The 8,809-nt window shown below is 36.4% G+C and overlaps 1 pseudogene; it reads right to left on the reverse strand.

Moving 5' to 3' along the window:
- Positions 1-1,345: 1,345 nt before the first annotated feature.
- On the reverse strand, positions 1,346-2,166 carry LOC149136132 (uncharacterized; annotated as a pseudogene).
- Between the last annotated feature and the right edge of the window lie 6,643 nt (positions 2,167-8,809).

Below are 8,809 nucleotides of genomic sequence, written 5' to 3' on the forward strand. Positions count from 1 at the left end.
GTGTTTAGTATTTTTACAATACAAGTCCCAAAAAGGATCTTTTCTGTCTGGCGTTAATTTTTTGAAATTTTAAAAAGTAAATGAAAATTTTCAAATTCGGTATATTGATGTAATTTTTCACGTTGAATATGTTACTGTTGTTCACTTGTTCCAGAAAGGTTTTAGAAAATGCTACAGTGGTTTAAAGTTTGATTATGTTATCCAATCACAAAACGGGATTTGGAAGCTGGCAGTTTCTGCGTAATAACGTTTATTAAATAAATGGAAGCAATATATTATGACATCGAAAGTTGAAAGAAGTTTTGAAGTTTTAATAGGTTTAAATGAATAAAGTCATGTGGAACGTTGGAACAGGCAATATAAAACGGAAAAATCCTTAATTTTTTTTTTTTTTTTTTTTTTGCGGAACATTACAAAAATACAAACTGTATGTTATACTACTATAGCTCGGTCCATGTAAACAATTAATGGCGAAAATTCAGAAACGAACGTTTGATATACACTAGAGTTAGAGTCAGATTTTAGGGTTGGGGTTTAAGGTTAGAATTTGTGTTTACGGTTAGAGTTCGGGTTTAGGGTTGAGGTTTGGGGTTAGAATTAGGATTTAAGGTCTAGAGTTTAGCATTGGAGTTTAAGGTTAGAATTAGGGCTTAGGGTTAGGCTTGGAACTTAGGGTTGGCGTTTAGGGCCACTCTGACTCGTGGATAACCTGGGGTTAATCAATTAGAAACATTTTTAGCGAACATTTTTCTAAAATTTTTCTGGAACAAGTAAATATGAAAATCAGATTCAGCGTGAAAAATCACATCAAAATACCAAATTTGAAACGTTTAAATTTCTAACACTCACAGTAACAGAAAAGACCCATTAGTTTTTCTGTCTGATAAAAGAATGCAAAACAAACGTTCGAACAGGAATGTAAACAATTTAAATAGGAAAATTCCTCAATGAAATTTGTTTGCGAAAAATTACAAAGGAATAAACTGTAGTAATACTGTACTTTAGTTCAATTCATGTAAACAATAGATTTTTTGTCGTGAAAATTCAAGAACGGAAGTTCAGAATATAGTAATTTTAAGCAGACAACAGCTTGTCTTGTTACAATGGAAACTGGGAGCAATATGTTTGTAGCTTACGATAGGATAAAATTACCCAAAATAGGCAAATATTAAGAAGCTATTAAACTTTTGTATTTATTAATTTATGGCAAAAATTAATTTCATCTCCATAACTAGCATGCACTACTACATGAATATACCAAATTTGAAATCAATTGTAACAAAATTAAAGGAATTGAAAAGTGAGAGCCAAGTAGAAAAGAACCCACAAAAGTTTTAAACTTTTATTAAAGGTTTGAATAATCAAGAGCGCTCATATAGTTGCTCTCTTTAAAACCATATCTTGCCTGTGTTGTATGTTCCCTTGCTTCAAGATAAGCTGTTTTTAATAAAAATTTCATGCGTTCATGAACAACTCGCATGTCTTCCTCCTCTCCATTATATGGTGTTAGAATTGACAAATCCTTAAACCATCCGGTGTGGAAGTCAAAGATAATTATCCCCGTATAAAGAGCAACTGCCGCTACAAGACTTGTTTAAAGTAATTTTTAGGCTAAGAAAGTCATCATATAGCGCTAGTTCCAATAAATAGTTGGTCATACTATGCAAATCGTGACGAAGTTTCAATTCGAGAATAATATGGTAATACGAAAGGAAGACATAGGGAGTAACAAAAAACGTTTTACCATTGAAACGTTTAGAAACCAAAACGTACATTCTATGAAGCTCATCTAAAGAAGACTCAGGATCGACTTTCGAAGTCATAGTAATAATTGCCAGACCTTCAGTTCAATCATATATCGTGTCAAAAGCAATTCTAACACATGTAGCTCCGACACATTGCAGTTTTGAGCATGAAATCGGCGGTGAGTTTGTAGAAGACAGGAATAAATCAAATAATACAACTGATAGGTGGATGATCTCTCTAACAGCTTTATGATAATCTGCGCATGATATTAGATTTGTGATAATTTGTGCAGCTGACCACAACCTTACGATCTTCAGGCTGAAAATTATGGTGACCTTCTCGAAAATAATTTCGGACTTTCTTCTGTCGTCTTTCCTGTTCATATACATTTCTTAAATTTCTAACATCTGAAAAATCCATGGTCGTTTTTCTGCAAAATTACACGAAACTTGCTTGTTTAGAAAGTATAGTGAAGTGTGAAGTGGTGAAAACCACAAAAACTTCTCAGTTGATTGCGTCATTCAAATGTAACAATCAGCAAGTGTCGTTGCCAGTTTATTTGGATCTAGTTCAAAACGGGGGCACCAGTATTTTCTTAACGAAACACTTTGAAACTTGGGACACTGGTAGAATGTGTCATATAAAACATCTTTTTCTCTTAGTCTTCTTAAGAAAAATTATTATATTGCAACTTATTTCATGTTAAAGTTGTCGTATTTCTGTAATTTCAACCAATGACTGACGTCCATTCAGCAGAATACAGTAAGTGCTGACTACGTAAACAAACGATCCTCAAACGATTCTGGCGGTGATAAAATTATTATTTCCTTGTCAAAAAATGGCTGAAGCATATTGGCAGTAGGGTTAGGGTTAGGGTTAGGGTTAGGGTTAGGCAGTAGCTAATAAACCTTTCATACAGTTCAGGCAGATGTTAACGAAATAAACACGCGTGAAAGAAAATGAAAAAAGCAAATGTTGTACACATACAGTTCAGGCAGATGTTAACGAAATTATATTAAAAATAAAACGAAGGAAAACGAACACACGTGTGTTGCCTCTCTGCAAAATGTCAGAAGTAATGGAGATTAAATACGCTTTACACCGCTTAAACTGCCAAAGGAGTAACTATAAACAGCTGAATACTTGTCAGTGATTGGTTGAAATTATCGAAATAAGACAATTTTTTACATGAAATAACTTCGAATACAAAAAATTTTTCTGTTCTATAACACAAAATAGATAAGTATACGAAGTTTGAAAGTCTTTTGAAAACTGGTGCCCCCGTTTTGAACTAGATCCGTTTATTTGAATAATTAAACTTTTCACTTGTATTTGGATGTTAAACTATTTATTGGTCTTTAATATTTGAAATGTATTAAACTGTTTATTATTTACAACGTGATAGTTAAGCAACGTATAACATTAAAATTTAAAAATTAGATATGCATTTCAACAAAGCTTAAATTCAGTTACCAAAATAACTTGAAATGTTTTTAAATTTATTTAATGCCTAAAACTATTGCGACCTCCTGACACGAACACGACTCCAACAGTCAAGTCAGCAAGCTAGGAAACAGCAAGCCAACTTGCTTAGATTTGAAGTAGTCGGACCCGCCTGGATGTTTTGTGTAATGTGGTTTTTCGTCGCCCGGGTTCACTTCGACTGGTTACATCGCATCTTTACACCGACTGTCTTCGTTGCCAACTTCACACTACGCTGTTTTGTATATGTTGCCAACTGACACCACGCGTTCTTTACGTTGCCAACTGACACTGCGCGTTCCTTCACCTGTTCAAATCGTCCACCTCACGACAAAGAAGCACAGAAAAAAAAAACGTGCAGCATGCTTCGTATCAGTCACGTGATCATTAACGTTATTTCTCCTTCTTAACACTACATCCTCCCTAGACCTTTGTCGTCGGCCCGACAAAAATATACATTTATAACTTCAGTCCTTACGGTAACTCTCTTGCTCTTGCACTTCTTCTCCTTAGTCTTCCCTAGTAACTTCGTCAATAGATATGTCTAACCTCCCAAAGAGGTTCCAGCTGAGCTGGCCAGGCCCATAGTACTTCTACTGGCGTTTCACATGCATAATTTTTGGACGAGACCTCTAGCCTCCTCGAATCTGGTACGTCATGTCGGACAGGCGATTCATCACAGTATAGGGTCCTTCCCATAGACTCTGCAGCTTCCGCTGGGGGATAATATAGTCACACTTCATCTCCTTCCATAAAGTTTATCTCACTAACCCTAGCATCATGCCGACGTTTCATCACTCCACTCGAAAACTTTAGAGCTTCCCTAACTTTTGTGACCAGAAATTTCAGTCCCGGAAAATTTGGTCCCAGAAATTTCAGTCCCGGAAAATTTGGTCCCAGAAATTATTAGTAAACTACCCATGAAAAGATTAATTAAACAAATAAAAAATAATACATAACTAAATAGATGAGTAATTTTATTGAAAAAATAAATAAAACAATGTATAAAACAGTAAAAAATATATTCATTATATATATATTTATATATAATATTACCTCTTGTCAGACACAAGAAATTAGAAAAATTGGGTCCGAGAAAATTCGGTCCCGGAAAATATTGATCCCAGACGTTATTAATAGACTTCCCATGTGAACATTGATTTAATTAATCAGTATAAATAGAAAACAAAATAGAATAATAATTTTATTAATAAAAATATATACATGGTACTCCGTCGGTTACGACGGCGAGGGTTCCAGGTGATCCGATCAATGGAACAGCCTGCTCGTGAATATAACGTGCAAGGGGATGAGCACTCCACCGACATGTGTACCCTTAACGTAGTTCTCGAGGAGATTCAACGTGACAAAGCCGGCCCTTTGCAATACAGGTCCAGCAGAAACATGAAGAAAGTTGTGGTGAAAGAGTACAGCAGGGTTCACCACCACCCCCTGCCGGAGCCTCGTGGTGATTAGATGTTTTCGCGCAATAAACACTCACAACGTCCGGTCTGGGAATCGAAACCGCGATCCCATGACCGCGAGTCCGCTGACCTAACCACTGGGCCATTGCGACTCCACAACAAAAATATAAAAATCACATGTATAAACCAGCAGAAAAATCAGGGTAACTCCTGTTTAAACCATCAAAAACAATATTTCCTTTTATCAAACATATTAAACAAAGGGATTACGAAAATAGGTCTGAGAACATTTTGTCCCTGAAACTTAAACCAAAGAATTTAATGAATGAGCAATTGCCTTTAGGAAAGTTAATTTATCATTATTATCATAAGACTGCACAAGGTTTTTTTTATCCGCGTATCTATTGACAGGTATTTTCTCTTTTTCTCTGGATTATCTCCTCTTTGAACATGAATTATTTTGGTCTGTAAAAGTGATTATTCTTTTCGAAGAGCATCAATAAGCTTCCAGATGTTTGGGTGCTTGCTTGTTATTGATATACGCAATGCTGAGTGAAACCCCTCAAGAACATAGTTTGTCCGAGGCAATTCCTGAATTACTCGACTATAAACATTCCAAAAATTAACTGGATACAAGGGCTCTTCTCCTCTGCTACGTCTTCCTCTCTTTGGTCCAATGTATGTCAACTTGAAATAGCTTATAGAATCTGTTGGAATTGATTCGTCCTCACAGAGATCTTCATACGTATCAATTACTTCTTCCGGTAGCGCAGAACATTTTTATTTTAGTGGCAAAATAAAAACCATCAGTACTATATTGAACTTTATATCCGAGTTGGCATAATTTCCTATAAACTGTCAGGCAAAAATGAAATAAACAACCTGCGCTGATGCTTCCATTAAAGTTATGATCACAACTGTTAGGATTTGCACGTTCAAAGTCAATCAATACTTGACGAGGTTTAATATTGAGCCACAGTTTTTTTTTTTTTTTCAAGAAAAGTCTTGTCATATGTTGCTAGTGTTTTGTCCGGTAGTAGAATGAAAGGTCGAGGATAAGATCTACCGTTTATGATAGCAGGAATGGTGAGAAGCTGATACCATGCACTTGGTGATGATTTGAATATGCCGTCCATTCCTAAAAATGAAATGTTTTCCAGTTGTTGAAGACCTTTGTCAGAGGCAAAAATTAAAATCCTCTTTTCATTATTACTGCCTGTGTCGCATTGCAGAAACAAATCACTGCCTTCCAAGTATTTAAAAGAATCAAGCACTTGAAATCCAGTTCGATGGAGAGGCAACGAAGGAGCACCAAAAGCTTTATTGCGCCAGTGTGTAAAACTTCTATTATTTGTAGTTTCTGAAATGAGCACTCGAGTACTTGTTTCAACTCCATCTTGCAACTTTTTTCTTAATGCTGAAATGGCGAATCGTGCTTCCACTGCATTCAGTGCCGGTTCGTGATCATGATTATTGATTGTTGAAATAATTATAGGTTCACCTGGTTTATTCTCTGTATGAACACGAGCACATGTATTGCGAATATCACAGCGCCAGTTTCCTTGTTTCATCGGAACTAAACTTATGAAAGTCGTAAACATAATTAAGTTCATCAATCAATTTGTCTTTGTTTTTCTCACTTTTAAAATATTTTGCAGCCATATTAGGGTTTCTTAAAATTGAAAATATTTGTTATCCTGTGAGTGAAATGACCTGTGGGCGAACGGATTCCATAATGGGCAAAATGACCGGATACCGATTTGAAAAATTGTCTGGGACCAAATTTATTGGGACCGAATTTTCGGGACCTAATTTTCCTAGAAATTTGAAAATAGGTTATAAAAAACAATAATAGTACATAATTAGTTAGTACAATAAATACAATAAAACAAAACTTAGTCATATATTACAATAAAATCTACCTATAACAACAAATTCACAGTAAAATTTGCTTCAGTTATTGCCAAGTGTTCACATTTTTAGTCTTGACCTAATGCCTGTTTTTTACATAAAGAATTTGCCCACGATATATACTATTCTACTTTGCATATAACTTTAGCTATATTGGTACTTCTGGCTCTCATTTTTTAAGTATTCTAGTGTGTCAATATTTTAACAAAATGATGGTACCTTTTTCAATTATAATGTTACTTTGTAAATTAAAATCAAATAATTTTTAATATTCAAATTTTATCTTTACCTGCAATATTTTAAGTAAAAATGTTCTTGTATTGTACTTTACCAGATGTAATAACTTGTCCTGAATTTTTCCAAATGTAATAACTTGTCCTGTAATTTTCCAGGTTTATAATCTTAAGAAAATTATTTCTCTTGCTCGCATTTTTCCATGTAATCCTTGTTTTTACCAGTCTATGCTATTATGTTAATTAATAATGTGTCAAATGTGTCAATTAGCGGTGCCGTTGATGATTTTTTTCCTTACCTCAGTGACATATATTAAAAGTCCCCTTATAGAACTATATTCATAAAAAAAGTATAGAACTATATTATCGCCCTCAAATTTGAGAAACAAACACTCACAACTTTTTTCTTTTAAAACTTCATTGCATGAGATTGATACCATGAAATTCCTTGAATTGAGCTCTATCATTTAAGCTTAATTAAAATATAGTTTGTTTTTAAAATAAAAAAGTTAATTGTACTTAAATCCAATTTTTTGCCTTACTTATATATTTTTTCATGATATTTTACCTCACAATTTTTATTATACAAATTTTTGTTGCATGGAACCAAAACTATGAAATTCTTCATGCTTTCTTCTATCATTGAAGCTAAGATAAATATATTTTGCTTTTAAAATAAAAAGGCTACTTAAATCTGATTGGTGGCGTGTTGAGGTTGCAGGCGATTGTAGTTGATGAGGTGGAGGACGGCGTCGTCGTAGTGGTCGGAATGGACGTGATCACATGATTGGGAGGCGTGACAGTTGGCGGGGCAGGAGCAGAGTTTGGTGACCGATGTGCTGCCTGCATGAGTGTGAAGCTGAGGAAGAAGACTGTAAGAGTGATGAATTACTGGCCCAGAGAAGGTTTTCCTTTGAAGACGAGGACTTCCGTGCTGAGTTCGACGGCAAAAGATAGTCAATGGAGTATTTCTTGAAAGGAGAACCTCCCGTACTGAGAAACAGAATGAGCTGCTACGAGCATACCCAGAAAGGAGAAGCCAAGTTTGAGTTCGAGACAGAAGTGAACAGATGGATAGAGGAGAGCATTCTTATGCCATAGAGAGAAGAAACGACGGGCGGTCTGCTGCCGTTGATGGCTGTGGTTCAAACAACAAAAGATAAGGTTCGACTGGTGCTAGACTTCAGGGAACTAAACGAATGTGTCCTGTCATATAGGTGGCGAGGTAGCGGGCGTGTATAGAGAAACCCTTCGTGAGTGGAAGCGAATACCTCAAATCGGCCTATCTGCAGCTCCATGTGTCAGAGAAGCTGTGTGAGTAACAACTGGTGGGGTACAGGGAAGAACGTACTGCCTGACTCGACTGGGTTTCAGAAATGCTGAATGCAGTGTTCTTGGAAAGGTAGCCTGTAGATGAGCTATTGATTGATAACAACCGTTTTTCGCTCAGAGCAACCGAGAAAGATGCTTAGAAGATGGAGCACAAGAAGTTTCTTCAGCGCTGCATACATGCCAGATGGAAATAGGATTATGGAGTGGAACCACCGTATGTTTAAAGCCATGGCTGAGAGGGAACGAATCTCCCCTATGGAGGCAGTCTTCTGGTACAACATGTCACCCAGGGTAGGGCAAACCGAAGAGTCGGTCTTGCACAGGGCTATATTCCGGTACCAATGGAGACACCCGAGCGTGGTGCCGCAGCAGCAAGAGGTAGAAGGGAATACATCTGTGCAAGTTGGAGACAAAGTGTAGGTGGAGCCCTCGAATACTCAGTGCACAACGCAGTGGGAAAAAGAAAAGGTGACCAGGATCAGTATTCTGAATAATGTATCAGTAGATGGAATGTCACGTCACGTCCTGAATATTCGAAGGGTGATTAGCTCTTTCGATGACGAAGAGGAAGGGGAAGGTGCCCCCCAGGTGGATGGACGATTACGAGACAGAACAGGAGACCAATGATCTTTAGATCAGGGGACATGGTGGAAGGAAGACTGAAAGCGATGAGAGATGACG

The sequence above is a fragment of the Octopus bimaculoides genome, chromosome 4 (assembly GCF_046866305.1).
Source record: "Octopus bimaculoides isolate indiv1 chromosome 4, ASM4686630v1, whole genome shotgun sequence".
Classification (NCBI taxonomy): Eukaryota; Metazoa; Mollusca; class Cephalopoda; order Octopoda; family Octopodidae; genus Octopus; species Octopus bimaculoides.